Source organism: Bubalus bubalis, chromosome 6 (genome assembly GCF_019923935.1).
Source record: "Bubalus bubalis isolate 160015118507 breed Murrah chromosome 6, NDDB_SH_1, whole genome shotgun sequence".
NCBI lineage: Eukaryota > Metazoa > Chordata > Mammalia > Artiodactyla > Bovidae > Bubalus > Bubalus bubalis.
In genome coordinates, this window is record NC_059162.1 from 77,907,645 (window position 1) to 77,922,932 (window position 15,288).

Sequence of the window (15,288 nt, forward strand, 5' to 3'; positions counted from 1 at the left end):
CCTTAGCCAAACAGATGCTGGGATCTGCAAGAAGTGGGGTGCAAGTTTAGACAAGGTTTCCGTTCTAATGCTGAGATCTGAATATGGCTCTGGAGACCAGTCTCTGAGTTAGAAGGCAATAATGGAAATTGTGCTGTGTCTAGGGACTGGCTGGCAGTTGGAATCTGTAGATTATCCCAGGGAAAGATTGTCTCTGGTTCTCTGTAAGTGTTCCTGGTCTTGTTGGTCCCCAGGAGACTAAGAAGAAAACACTAAACCTATGAAAAAACCTGGAACTCAGAGAAGTTTTCCTTGAGATGCCTCAGCAGAGGATGATATTCTACTTGCTTTTATAGTACCAGCACATAATGAGAAGGACTTTACCTTCTACCATTTACACAGCTGTGGTCACTAAATGCTGCCATAAACAGACCTAAGCTTCTCAGAGCCATATAAGAAAAATAGCAACCCATCTAAAGGGTCACAGCAAGCAGATAGTGGCCATCCAGGCAGGACATAACAGGGAAAAGGGCCTGAGAACTGATAGAGGTTTCACCTAGGGATGGAGAGGAATAAACAAACATAGTAATTTTGTAGGATTAGCAGTGAGAAAAAAATTGAAAAAAAGAAGTTTTTTTCCTGTTTGCTTATCCTGCCAAGTCTAGCTCATTTAGCAATCAGCTATAAAATAAGTAGAACAGATTAAGATTCTGGAGGAGACAGGGATAATTTGATTTAAAAAAATAATAAAAAGCACTAAAGAAGATTCAAGTATATCACACACACACACAAAATACTGGTTGTGTGTATGACTCTCAATCACAATCTGAATTGATAGAATAGGTAACTATTAATTGAGTAGAAAATATAAGAAAGCTTCCAAAATAAGGGGAAATGCAATTTATAAAATATAAGAAAAATGAAAAAGAACATGATATAAAATCATAAAATATTGGTATCAAATATCTGTCATACTACATTTGAATTGCTTGAATTTTCCCTTTATTTTTTAAAAATTTACTCATTTATTTTTGGCTACACTAGTTGCAGCGAGCAGGGGCTGCTCTTCATTGAGGTGTGAAGGCTTCACTGTGGTTGGCTTCTCTTGTTGCGGAGCCCTAACTCTAGGCACTCAGGTTTCTGTAGTTGCTGTGTGTGGGCTCAGTAGTTGTGGCACATGGGCTTAGTTGCTCTGAAGCACGTGGAATCTTCCCAGAACAGGGATCGAACCCATGTCCCCTGCATTGGCAGACAGATTCTTATCCACTGTACCACCAGGGGAATGCCTGGATTTTCCCTTTACAAAACAGAGACTCTCAGACTGAGTTTAAAAAAAATAACACTTAATTATACAATCAGCTCTATGTATACATGGGTTCTACATCTGTGAATTCAACCAACCACAAATAGAAAGTCTTATTTTAAAAAAATTCTGAAAAGTTCCAAAAATCAAAACTTGAATTTGCCTAGCATCAGCAGCTATTTACACAGCATTTACATTATACTTACAAATATTTTCATAGCATTCACATCGTATTAGGTATTGTAAGTAATCTGCTGCTGCTGCTGCTGCTAAGTCACTTTAGTCATGTCCAACTCTGTGCAACCCCATAGATGGTAGCCCACCAGGCTCCCCCGTCCCTGGGATTCTCCAGGCAAGAACACTGGAGTGGGTTGCCATTTCCTCCTTTAATGTATGAAAGTGAAAAGTGAAAGTGAAGTCGCTCAGTCGTGTCCGACTGTTAGCGACCCCATGGACTGCAGCCCACCAGGCTCCTCCGTCCATGGGATTTTCCAGGCAAGACTACTGGAGTGGGGTGCCATTGCCTTCTCCATGTAAGTAATCTAGAGATGATTTAATGTGTATGAGAGGATGTACATAGGTTTTACACAAATACTACCCTATTTTATATAAGGAAGTTGAGCATCCATAGGTTTTGGTATCCATAGGAGGTCCTGAAACCAATCCCCTTGATACAAAGGGATGAATATATTCTGTTTATAAGAAATATAGTTAAAGCAATAAAAAGAAGCTTGAAAATAAAGGAATGGAGACAGAGATACCAGACTAATGAAACAAAGAGAAGCTGCAGTGGAATTATTAATATCACATGTTAAAATTTAAGATTAGAAACAATAAATGTGACAAAGAAGGACCTTATACCTTATGTAATAATAGAAACACGCTATCTGTATAAGATATAACAGCATCTTTGGTGCACTATATATGTACCAAACAACAAAACAGCTAGTTATAGAAAACAAAAGCTATTAGAAATCTCAGGAGAATGTAATAAAAATAAAATTATTGTGGAAGACATAAATTCACTTCTTTAAGAGTTAAACAGGTAAAACAAAAAAAAGTATGGATACAGAGTAATTATATAATGCAATTAATAAAATTAATGAATATAGACTCTTGTTTCTCTGTTTTTCTGAAACAGAGAAAATAAATTTTTGAGCTTGTCCATAGAAAATGAATTATGTGCAGGGCTACACAGAAACACTTGTTTTTTTTTTTTTTTCTTTTTAACAAATGTAGAGAACTTTAAAAAAATAACTCAATAAAAAACAATCAAAATGAAACAGAATCCAAATGTATTAACTGCTTTAAAAATAAAGGATAAAGAAGAAAACAAAACTCAAACTATAAAGTAAAAAATAATGAAAAAGAAGCCACTTCATTTCAAACTTTATGGCACAATAGCTTAAAACAAAAGTTACATTTCTTGTTTTTTCCTCTCTCATCTCCTCCTTTCTTCTTCTTCCTTTTATTATTTTTCTTCTTTCTTCTTAATGAAAAGATTTCAATGAAAAGGATCCCAAGGTTCTTATTTTGGAAAATAGAAAACACATTAAAAAATATATAAAAGGGTAAATAAGAGCAAAAGTTATTGTTTTGTGTGTTTGTTTTTAAAATACACGAAAATGAGACTTTTCTGGTGACTCAGTGGTAAAGAATCTGCCTGCTAATACAGGAGACATGGGTTCCATCCCTGATCCAGGAGGATCATGCCTGCCATGGAGAAGCTAAGCCCACCACAACTACTGAGGCTATGCTCTAGAGCCTGGGAGTGGCGACTAGTGAGCCTGAGTGCCCAGGGCCCATACTTCACAAGAGAAGCCACTGCAATGAAATGCCTCTGCACCACAACTAGAGAGTATTCCCCTTTTACCACAACTAGGGAAGGCCCACACAGCAACTAAAAGCCAGCACAGCCATAAATGAAAGATATATAAATAAATAATTTCTACTGTTTTAAAAAATAAAATACACTAAAACAGATAAGCTATTCTCAAACCTGATTTAAGAGAAAGGAGCAAAAAAAGGAATATAATTATGAATGAGAAAAGAAACAATGATAGAGATTCAGTTCAGTCACTCAGTCATGTCTGACTCTGTGACCCTATGGAATGCAGCACACCAGGCCTCCCTGTTCATTATGAACTCCTGGAGCTTGCTCAAACTCATGTCCAACAAGTTGGTGATGCCATCCAGCTACCTCATCCTCTGTCGTCCCCTTCCCTTCCTGCCTTCAATCTTTCCCAGCATCAGGGTCTTTTCAAATGAGTCATTTCTTCACATCAGGTGGTCCAAGTGTTGGAGCTTCAGCTTCGTCAGTCCTTCCAGTGAACACCCAGGACTGATCTCCTTTAGGATGGACTGGTTGATCTCCTTGCAGTCCAAGGGACTCTCAAGAGTCTTCTCCAACACCACAGTTCAAAAGCATCAATTCTTTGGGGCTCAGCTTTCCTTACGGTCCAACTCTCACATCCATACATGACTACTGGAAAAACCACAGCTTTGACTAGACAGACTTTTGTGGGCAAAGTAAAGTCTCTGCTTTTTAATATGCTGTCTAGGTTGGTCATAGCTTTTCTTCCAAGGAGCAAGCATCTTTTACTTTCATGGCTACAGTCACTATCTGCAGTGATTTTGGAGCCCAAGAAAATTAAGTGTGCCACAGTTTTCATGTTTCCCCATCTATTTGCATAAAGTGATGGGACTGGATGCCATGATCTTATGTCAGGAAGCATTTAACAGGAGGCTTCCTGTGTGCTGTTTTGGATCTGTCATGAATCCTCTGTCCCTTATTAATTCCTGAATATTCAGGAATTAAGTGGAGTAGCAGACTACTCCAAGGAGCGGAAGAATGTATGCATTTCCTTCGTGAGTTTTTGCATACAGTGATAAGTAACTATTTACAACCCTCTTCCTTTTTATGAACCATATGGTAAAAGTGATTATTTACAACCCTCTCTCTTTGATATGGATTGCCTTATGATAATTTGTAAGTCTGGACTTTTTATTTTTATCTCTGCTGAAAATACCTAACTTGTAAGACAGTATATGGAGAAGGTAATGGCACCCCACTCCAGTACTCTTGCCTGGAAAATCCCAAGGACAGAGGAACCTGGTAGGCTGCAGCCCATGAGGTCGCTAAGAGTTGGACATGACTGAGCGACTTCACTTTCACTTTTCACTTTCATGCACTAGAGAAGGAAATGGCAACCCACTCCAGTGTTCTTGCCTGGAGAATCCCAGGGACGGGGCAGCCTGGTGGGCTGCCATCTATGGGGTCACACAGAGTCGGACACGACTGAAGTGACTTAGCAGTAGCAGCAGCAAGACAGTATATATACCCACACTATGTTGAATAAAACACCTTCACTCCATCAGAGTTTGGGTCCCCGTGTCTGTCTTTCTTTCTTTCTCTCTCTCTTTCAGGCTAATTCTTTGGAGCACAGAGGTCCACTGAGCTCACTTTCTTGCCTGGGCTTCTAAGACCCTCTCGGAAGGCACACTGTGCCTTCACCCACCTCAAGAGGGCACCTAATGCCTACGTGTAGCAGTGCAAGCCCTGTGTCAAAGGGCTTTATTGGTTTTCTGTGTAAACCAAGGAATATCAGCCTCTCGCTCTCTCTTTTACTTTCTTATCATTGACTCCAGACCACCAGGTTCTGGTCTATTAAAGGACCTCAACAATCTTAGTTTTTTGAATGTTGAGTTTTAAGCCACCTTTTTCACTCTCCACTTTCCCTTTCATCAAGAGGCTCTTCAGTTCCTCTTTGCTTTCTGACATAAGGGTGGTGTCATCTGCATATCTGAGGTTATTTTGATATTTCTCCCTTCAATATAGATTCCAGCTTGTGCCTCATCCAGCCAGGCATTTCACTTGATGTAATCTGTGTATAGGTTAAATAAGTAGGATGAGAATATACATCCTTGACGAACTCCCTTCCCATTTTGGAACCAGTCCATTGTTTGATGTCCAGTTCTAACTGTTGCTTCTTGGCCTGCATACAGATTTCTCAGGAGGCAGGTCAGGAGGTCTGGTATTCCCATCATTTTAAGAATTTTTCACAGTTTGTTGTAATCCACACAGTCAAAGGCTTTGGCATAGTCGATAAAGCAGAAATAGATGTTTTTCTGGAACTCTCTCACTTTTTCTGTGATCCAATGGATGTTGGCAATTTGATCTCTGGTTCCTCTGCCTTTTCTAAAACCAGCTTGAACATCTGGAAGGTCTTGGTTCACATACCATTGAGGCCTGGCTTGGAGAATTTTGAGCATTACTTTGTTAGCTTGTGAGATGAGTGCAATTGTGTGGTAGTTTGAACACTCTTTGGCATTGCCTTTCTTTGGGATTGGAATGAAAACTGATCTTTTCCAGTCCTGTGGCCACTGCTGAGTTTTCCAAATTTGCTGGCATATTGAGTGCAGCACTTTCACAGCATAATCTTTTAGGATTGAAATAGCTCAGCTGGAATTCCATCACCACCACTAGCATTATTTGCAGTGATGCTTTGTAAGGCCCACTTGATTTTGCATTCCAGTTTTTCTGGCTCTAGGTGAGTGATCACACCATTGTGGTTATCTGGGTCATGAAGATCTTTTTTGTATAGTTCTTCTGTGTATTCTTACCATCTCTTCTTAATATCTTCTGATTCTGAAAGGTCCATACCATTTCTGTCCTTTGCATGAAATATTCCCTTGGTATCTCTAATTTTCTTAAAGAGACTGCTAGTCTTTCCCATTCTATTGTTTTCCTCTATTTCTTTGCATTGATCACTGAGGAAGGCTTCTTTATCTCTCCTTGCTATTCTTTGAAACTCTGCATTCAAATGGGTATATCTTTCCTTTTCTCCTTTGCCTTTTGCTTTTCTTCTTTTCTCAGCTATTTGTAAGGCCGCCTCATATAACCATTTTGCCTTTTTGAATTTTTTTTCTTGGGATGGTCTTGATCACTGCCTCCTGTACAATGCCATGAACCTCCATCCATAGAGTGCCTCTTCAGGCACTCTGTCAGATCTAAACCCTTGAGTCTATTTGTCACTTCCACTGTATAATCATAAGGAATTTGATTTAAGTCATACCTGGATGGTCTAGGGGTTTTCCGTACTTTCTTCAATTTAAGTCTGAATTTTGCAATAAGGAGTTCATCTGAGCCATAGTCAGCTCCCGGTCTTGTTTTTGCTGACTGTATAGAGCTTCTCCATCTTTGGCTGCAAAGAATATAATCAATCTGATTTCTGTATTGACCATCTGGTTATGTTCATCTGTAGAGTCATCTCTTGTATTGCTGGAAGAGAGTGTTTTCTATGACCAGTGTATTCTCTTGGCAAAACTCTGTTAGCTTTTGCCCTGCTTCATTTTGTACTCCAAGGCCAAACTTGCCTGTTACTCTAGGTATCTCTTGACTCCTACTTTTACTTTCCAGTCCCCTATGATGAAAAGGACATCTTATGGGGGTGTTTCTTCTGGAAGGTCTTGTAGGTCGTCATAGAACCGTTCAGTTTCAGCTTCTTTGGTATTAGTGGTTGGAGCATAGACTTGGATTACTGTGATATTGAATGCTTTGCCTTGGAAACAGAGATCATTTTGTCATTTTTGCGACCGCACCCAAGTACTGCATTTAGGACTCTTTTGTTGACTATGAGGGCTACTCCATTTCTTCTAAGGGATTCTTGCCCACAGTAGTAGATATAATGGTCATCTGAATTAAATTTGCCCATTCCATTCCATTTTAATTCACTGATTCCTAAAATGTTGATGTCCACTCTTGCCATCTCCTGTTTGACCACTTCCAGTTTACCTTGATGCATAGACCTAACATTCCAGGTTCCTATGCAATATTGTTCTTTACAGCATCAGACTCTACTTCCATCACCAGTCACATCAACAACTGGGTGTTGTTTTCTTTTTGGCTACATCTCTTCATTCTTTCTCCAGAAATAAGTGGAATTGTTTCTCCAGTCTTCTCCAGTAGCATATTGGGCCTCTACCGACCTGGGGAGTTCATCTTTCAGTGTCCTTTCTTTTTGCCTTTTCATACTGTTCATGGGGTTCTCAAGGCAAGAATACTGAAGTGGTCTGCCATTCCCTTCACCAGTGGACCTTGTTTTATCAGAACTCTCCGCCATGACCCGTCTGTCTTGGGTGGCCCTACAAAGTGTGGCTCACAGTTTCATTGAGTTAGACAAGGCTGTGGCCCATGTGATCAGTCTGATTAGTTTATGCTCCTATAACCATAAATATAGGAGCAAGCAAAAGAATTGTAAGAAATATTACATGCAGATTTATGCCAACACATTTGAAAATCTAAAAAATAAAAGTGGATTGATTTCCTATCAAAAAAGAAATGCTCAGAACTGACGTCTAGAAATGGATAATTTGAATAACACTAATTTCCTAGAAGGCAGTGACATGCCCCAGGACTAGATGAGTTCACAAATAACTTTTCTTACTTCACTATTGAAGCCAGTGTGGTAAGTAGAATTTCAAAGATGTCTCCCCAAGATTCCCAACCTTTGTTTTTCCAACACTAATAAGATACAACTGTGAAAGGACTTTGAAGGCAGATTTAAGGTTATTAACCATCTGACCTCAAATATGGAGATTATTCAGAATTATTGGTGGCCTTAATATAATCACATGATCCCTTAAAAGCAGACGAGTGCAGAAGTCAGAGAGATAGGGCAGAAGACAAGGTAAGAAAGATGGGAGAGAAGTAGAGGTTGGAGATTTTAATTCATAAAGGCAAAAATTTTAAACACTTGTTTACAATATTTCCAATTGGTTCACAGTTACTGATTTCCTCCTAACTTTTCCCATGTATCTTCATCAGTTCAGTTCAGTCGCTCAGTCATGTCTGACTCTTTGCGACCCCATGAACCACAGCACACCAGGCCTCCCTGTCCATCACCAACTCCTGGAGTCTACCCAAACCCATGTACACTGAGTCAGTGATGCCATCCAACCATCTAATCCTCTGTCGTCCCCTTCTCCTCCTGCCCTCAATCTTTCCCAGCATCATGGTCTTTGCAAATGAGTCACCTCTTCTCATCAAGTGGCCAAAGTATTGGGAGTTTCAGCTTCAACATGAGTCCTTCCAAAGAACACCCAGGACTGATCTCCTTTAGGATGGACTGATTGGATCTCCTTGCAGTCCAAGGGACTCTCAAGAGTCTTCTCCAACACCACAGTTCAAAAGCATCAATTATTCGGCACTCAGCCTTCTTTATAGTCCAACTCTCACATCCATACATGACCACTGGAAAAACCATAGCCTTGAGTAGATGGACTTTTGTTGGCAAAGTAATGTCTCTGCTATTTCATATGCTGTCCAGGTTGGTCATAACTTTCCTTCCAAGGAGTAAGCATCTTTTAATTTCATGGCTGCAATCACCATCTTCAGCGATTTTGGATCCCAGAAAAATAAAGTCAGCCACTGTGTCCACTGTTTCCCCATCTATTCGCCATGAAGTGACGGGACCGGATGCCATTTTCTTAGTTTTCTGAATATTGAGCTTTAAGCCAACTTTTTTCACTCTCCTCTTTCACCTTTAATCAAGAGGTTCTTAGTTCTTCTTCACTTTCTGCCATAAGGGTGGTGTCATCTGCATATCTGAGGTTATTGATATTTCTCCCAGCAATCCTGATTCCAGCTTGTGCTTCCTCCAGCCCAGCGTTTCTCATGATGTACTCTGCACATAAGTTAAATAAGCAGGGTGACAATATACAACCTTGACGTATTCCTTTTCCTATTTGGAACCAGTCTGTTGTTCCATGTCCAGTTCGAACTGTTGCTTCCTGACCTGCCTACAGGTTTCTCAAGAGGCAGGTCAGGTGGTCTGGTATTCCCATCTCTTGAAGAATTTTCCACAGTTTATTGTGATCCACACAGTCAAAGGCTTTGGCATAGTCAATAAAGCAGTAATAGATGTTTTTTTCTGGAACTCTCACTTTTTCCATGATCCAGCGGATGTTGGCAATTTGATCTCTGGTTCCCTTGCCTTTTCTAAAACCAGCTTGAACATCAGGAAGTTCACGGTTCACATATTGCTGAAGCCTGGCTTGGAGAATTTTGAGCATTACTTTACTAGCGTGTGAGATGAATGCAATTGAGAGATAGTTTGAGCATTCTTTGGCATTGCCTTTCTTTGGGATTGGAATGAAAACTGACCTTTTCCAGTCCTGTGGCCACTGCTGAGTTTTCCAAATTTGCTGGCATATTGAGTGCAGCACTTTCACAGCATCATCTTTCAGGATTTGAAATAGTCCACTGGAATTCCTTCACCTCCACTAACTTTGTTCATAGTGATGCTTCCTAAGGCCCACTTGACTTCACATTCCATGATGTCTGGCTCTAGGTGAGTGATCACACCATCGTGATTATCTGGGTTGTGAAGATCTTTTTTGTACAGTTCTTCTGTGTATTCTTGCCACCTCTTCTTAATATCTTCTGCTTCTGTTAGGTCCCTACCATTTCTGTCCTTTATTGAGCCCATCTTTGCATGAAATGTTCCCTTGGCATCTAATTTTCTTGAGTAGATTTCTAGTCTTTTCCATTCTATTGTTTTCCTCTATTTCTTTGCATTGATTGCTGAGCAAGGTTTTCTTATCTCTCCTTGCTGTTCTTTGGAACTCTGCATTCAAATGGGTATATCTTTCCTTTCTCCTTTGCTTTTTGCTTCCTGTCTTTTCACAGCTATTTGTAAGGCCTCCCCAGACAGCCATTTTGTTTTTTGCATCTTTTTCTTGGGGATGGTCTTGATTCCTGTCTCCTATCCAATGTCATGAACCTCCATCCATAGTTCATCAGGCACTCTGTCTATCAGATCTATTCCCTTAAATCTATTTCTCACTTCCACTGTATAGTCATAAGGGATTTGATTTAGGTCGTATCTGAATGGCCTAATGGTTTTATCCACTTTCTTCAATTTCAGTCTGAATTTGGCAATAAGGAGTTCATGATCTGAGCCACAGTCACCTCCCGGTCTTGTTTTTGCTGACTGTATAGAGCTTCTCCATCTTTGGCCACAAAGAATATAATCAATCTGATTTCGGTGTTGACCATCTGGTGATGTCCATGCGTAGAGTCTTCTCTTTGTTGTTGGAAGAGGGTGTTTGCTATGACCAGTGCATTCTCTTGGCAGAACTCTATTATCCTTTGCCCTGCTTCATTCTGTACTCCAAGGCCAAAGTTGCCTGTTACTCCAGGTGTCGCTTGACTTCCTACGTTTGCATTCCAGTCCCCTATAATAAGAAGGACATCTTTTCTGGGTGTTAGTTCTAGAAGGTCTTGTAGTTCTTCATATAACCGTTCAACTTCAGCTTCTTCATCATTACTGATCAGGGCATAGACTTGGATTACCGTAGTTGAAGTGTATTTCCCTACTCCACTGATGTGGGCTTGGTCGTGGGACTTACTTTAATCAGTAGAATGTTAGCAGATGTGACTCAGAAGATTCAGCTTTGCTCTTCTTGCTCCTGTCCTCCACCATGAGAACAGCATGTCTCAAGTAGTGGTCATTCCTTGAATCTGGGTCCACTATGAGAAGACATCTGGAAACAAGGCAAGTTGAATCCTACAAAGGCCAGAAGAGCCTCAGCCAACCCATAGCCCTCATGTAACATGATCAAGAAATAAGTTTTTGATATTGTTGGTCACTAAGACAAGGTAAAATTGTTTCTATAACAAGGTCAGGCTATTGCAATCTCTTTGGGACTTTAATCTTTGAATTTAATTTCTCAGAAGAAATTTTAGAGTGGGGGTGATGTATTCAAAATTGGGGATTTCTGTGTTAGCATTTCCTTAGTAAAGTGTATTAATCTCATAACAGTACCCCTGTTGACTTATACTGGGCAGTGGGCTGGCCATAATTTGAGATGGGAAATAAAATAGGAAATGAAATTTTTAATCTTGACACATCATGGTCTCGGAATTAATTTAAGGAATGTAGTTGTTACTGAGTCCAAGCTTGTATTGCTCACTGCATGACAGGTCAATAAATTGAGAAACAAAGTGTTGGGGCAAGGAATAATGACTTTATTCTGGAAGTCAGCAGACTTAGAAGGTGGCAGACTAATGTCCCAAGCTGCCTCTTATCTGAGTTAGAACTCAGGTTTATTTTATAGTAAAAAGGGAGGAGATGTGACTGCTTGTTGTAAACTGAGAAGATATGATAAGCCTTTGCTCTTGCAGCTGTCTGGGCAGGTCTGGTCATGAAGTTCCTATAAACCTCCAACAAGACAACTGCTATTCTCTGTTTTGCAACTCTATATGAATGAAAGGTGTTACACCTTTAAAGGTCAAGGGAGGCAGAGCCTTGAGAATGGGCTATCCTGTATATTTCAGGTTATAGGTAACAGGTTATATATAACCTGTTCAAAGGTGCAGAGCCAGCATGACTAAGCACAGGCAACAGAGTGCAAAGGTTGGAGCTAAAGGAACAGATCCAATACTAAATCAGTTTGTTCCTCTCTGTTATGTAATGATTACTGTATATTTTAGAGCCTTCTGAACACAAAATTAACACTATTAAGCGATATTCCCAGGAGAATCCAAAAAAAAGGTACACTGTTGGAGCAATCTCATAAATATAGGAGCAGGACTTCACTGATAGCTGAATCCTCTCTAAAGGGTGCTAGACACACCCCTGATTAAACACAACTTAATGATTAAATTCAAAAGGCAAGGGAAAGTTAGGAACACCTGTTTCCCTGCTCTTCTTGTTCCCCTGGGGACTTCTCTCTGGTAATACCCACGGTTTCCTGCCCTACCCACTACCCCACTTTTCTCTACTGAGAAGGAATGAGAAGCCTCATTAGGGGTATTAGCAATTAGTTCAAGTGTCTTGGCTGCATAGAACTAATCTGTTAAAAGACTGTGAACACTAGGGAACTGATTTTTCTCTCTCTGACTCCTCTCTTTTTCAGGGGGAGGAGCAATAAATTGGGTGAATGTGTGCATTCTGCCAACTCAATCATTCCATTGGGTGAGCAACTCTGAAACAGTAGGGAAGGGGGCAGGGCACAATGTTTAAAAGAATGGAATAGCCTGAGGACACAATGTAAACTGATTAGAACCAAATAGGTCCAAGATGGCAGATGAGTCAACTTCCACCAGACCGAGCCTCAGTGTATGCTCTTTGTAACACACCAGCAAGCTAAATGACACACTCACAGGCTCCGTGAGAGTTCCAAGTCCCACCATAAAGGTCAAAGAGTGGGCAGTGGCCCAATTACCGGCAATCCCTACCCCTTCCCCAAAATAGCTGGAATACTCCTCCCAATCATTAGTATGAAATTACCCACCCCTATAAAAACTGACTGGTTTTGGTATTGACCATCTGTTGATGTTCATGTGTAGAGTTGTCTCTTGTGTTGTTGGAAGAGGGTGTTTGCTATGACTAGTGTATTCTCTTGGCAAAACTCGATTAGCCTTTGCCCTACTTCATTTTGTACTCCGAGGCCAAACTTGCCTGTTACTCCAGGTATCTCTTAACTTTTGCATTCCAATCCCTTATGATGAAAAGGACATATTTTCTTTGTGTTAGTTCTAGAAAGTCTTGTAGGTCTTCATAGAACCGTTCAACTTCAGCTTTGGCATTAGTGATTGGGGCATAAACTTGGACTACTGTGATGTTGAATGGTTTGTTTGGAAATGAACCAAGATCATTCTGTCGGTTTTCGAGATTGCATCCAACTACTGCATTTCGGACTCATTTGTTAACTATGATGGCTACTCCATTTCTTCTAAGGGATTCTTGCCCACAGTGAAGAGGAAAAGTTAAAATTTTTACATAACCTCCTGCTCTTTCTGCCTCTGTAACTCAGCTTGCTCGTTGCAAAGTCTAGATCACGTAGGTCTAAGAAAGTGGGGACTCACAATATTAAAAACTGGCGCTTATCTCACTTACCCTTGTCCTACTCTTTGCAATAACCCTAGCCCCTGCAAACCCACTTAATGATGCCTGTCCATGTATAAAAGCTCTGTAACCCCTTTGTTCGGTGCTCAGAGGTTAGAGTGTTAACTCCTCTGGGCCCGCTGGCATAATAAACCTGAGTTCTCCAACTCTCCTAGTGTGGTGCTTGGTTTCTTGAGTACTAGTTTCTGCAACAACAGTAGCAGATACAATGGTCATCTGAATTAAATTTGCCCATTCCTGCCCATTTTAGTTCACTGCTTGCTAAAATGTCGATATTCACTCTTGGCCAGATCCTGCTTGGTCATGTCCAATTTACCTTGATTCATGAACCTAATATTCCAGGTTTCTATGCAATATTGTTCTTTACAGCATCAGACTACTTTCACCACCAGACACATCCACAACTGAGCATCATTTCCACTTTGGCCTCGCCTCTATTCTTCCTGGAACTGTTTCTCTGCTCTTCCCCAGTAGCATATTGGGCACCTATCAATCTAGGGCTTCATCTTCCGGTATCATATCTTTTTGCTTTTTCATACTTTTCATGGAGTTCTTGAGGCAAGAATACTGGAGTGGTTTGCCATTCCCTTTTCCAGTGGACACGTTTTGTTAGAACTCTCTACAATGACCTGTCCATCTTGGGTGGACCTGCATGGCATCATTCATAGCTTCACTGAGTTACACAAGGCTGTGATCCATGTGATCACCCAATGGTCAACACTGAAATCAGACTGATTATATTCTTTGCAGCAGAAAATGGAGAAGCTCTATACAGTCAGCAAAAACAAGACTTGGAGCTGACTGTGGCTCAGATCATCAGCTCCTTACCACAAAATTTAGGCTTAAATTGAAGAAAGTAGGGAAAACCACTAGACCATTCAGGTATGACCTAAATCAAATCCCTTATGATTATACAGTGGAGATGATGAATAGATTCAAAGGATTAGATCTGGTAGACAGAGTGTCTGAAGAACTGTGGACAGAGGTTCATAACATTGTACACAAGGCAGTGACCAAAACAATTGCAAAGAAAAAGAAACACAAGAAGGCAAAGTGGTTATCTGAGGAAGCCTTACAAATAGCTGAGAAAAGAAGAGAAGCAAAAGGCAAAGAGAAAAGGAAATATTGGCCCAACTGAATGCAGAGTTCCAGAGACTAGCAAGGAGATATAAGAAAGCCTTCTTACGTGACCAATGAAAAGAAATACAGGGAAATAATAGAATGAGAAAGACTAGAGATCTCCTCAAGAAAATTGGAGATACCAAGGGAATATTTCATGCAAAGATGGGCACAGTAAAGGACAGAAATGGCAAGGACCTAACAGAAGCAGAAGAGAGTAAGAAGAGGTGGCAAGAATACACAGAAGAACTATACAAAAAAGGTCTTAATAACCTGGATAACTGCATTGGTGTGGTCACTCACCTAGAGCCAGATGTCCTAGAGTGTGAAGTCAAGTGGGCCTTAGGAAACATTACTATGCACAAAGCTAGCAGAGGTGATGGAATTCCAGGTGAGCTATTTAAAATCCTAAAAGATGATGCTGTGAAAGTGCTGCACTCAATGTGCTAGCAAATTTGGAAAACTCAGCAGTAAACAAAGCACTGGAAAAGGTCAGTGTTCATTCCAATCTCAAAGAAGGGCAATGCCAAAGAACATTCAAACTACTGTGCTCATTTCAAACCCAGGGATTGAATCCACATCTTCTGCATACTTTACTCATCTGCTTACAGGGGTTATAATAAATATCATAACCTCACTCTCCTCTTTCACTCTTGTGACTATAATGCTATTGGCTAAAATCAATGTGAAGTCTGGGTTTAAGACAGGCTGAGCCTTGAGTGAGGTCTTCTTAGGTGGTGCAGTGGTGAAAAATCTGCTTGCAATTCAGAAGATGTGGGTTCGATCCCTGAATAAGGAAGATACCCTGGAGGAGGAAATGGCAGCCCACTCCAGTGTTCTTGCCTGGAAAATCCCATGGACAGAGGAGCCTGGCAGGCTACAGTCCATGGGTTCACAAAGAGTCAGACAGGACTGAGCAACTAAGCATAGCACAGAGACTAGAGTGACGCTAGAGAAGTGCCTAGGGCACCACAT

The 15,288-nt window shown here is 40.6% G+C and overlaps 1 protein-coding gene across 1 annotated transcript in view; it reads left to right on the plus strand.

Moving 5' to 3' along the window:
• SLC35D1 (solute carrier family 35 member D1) overlaps positions 1 to 15,288 on the plus strand; it is a 79,818-nt gene that overhangs the window by 590 nt on the left and 63,940 nt on the right. The gene's annotated exons all lie outside the window — the stretch shown is intronic.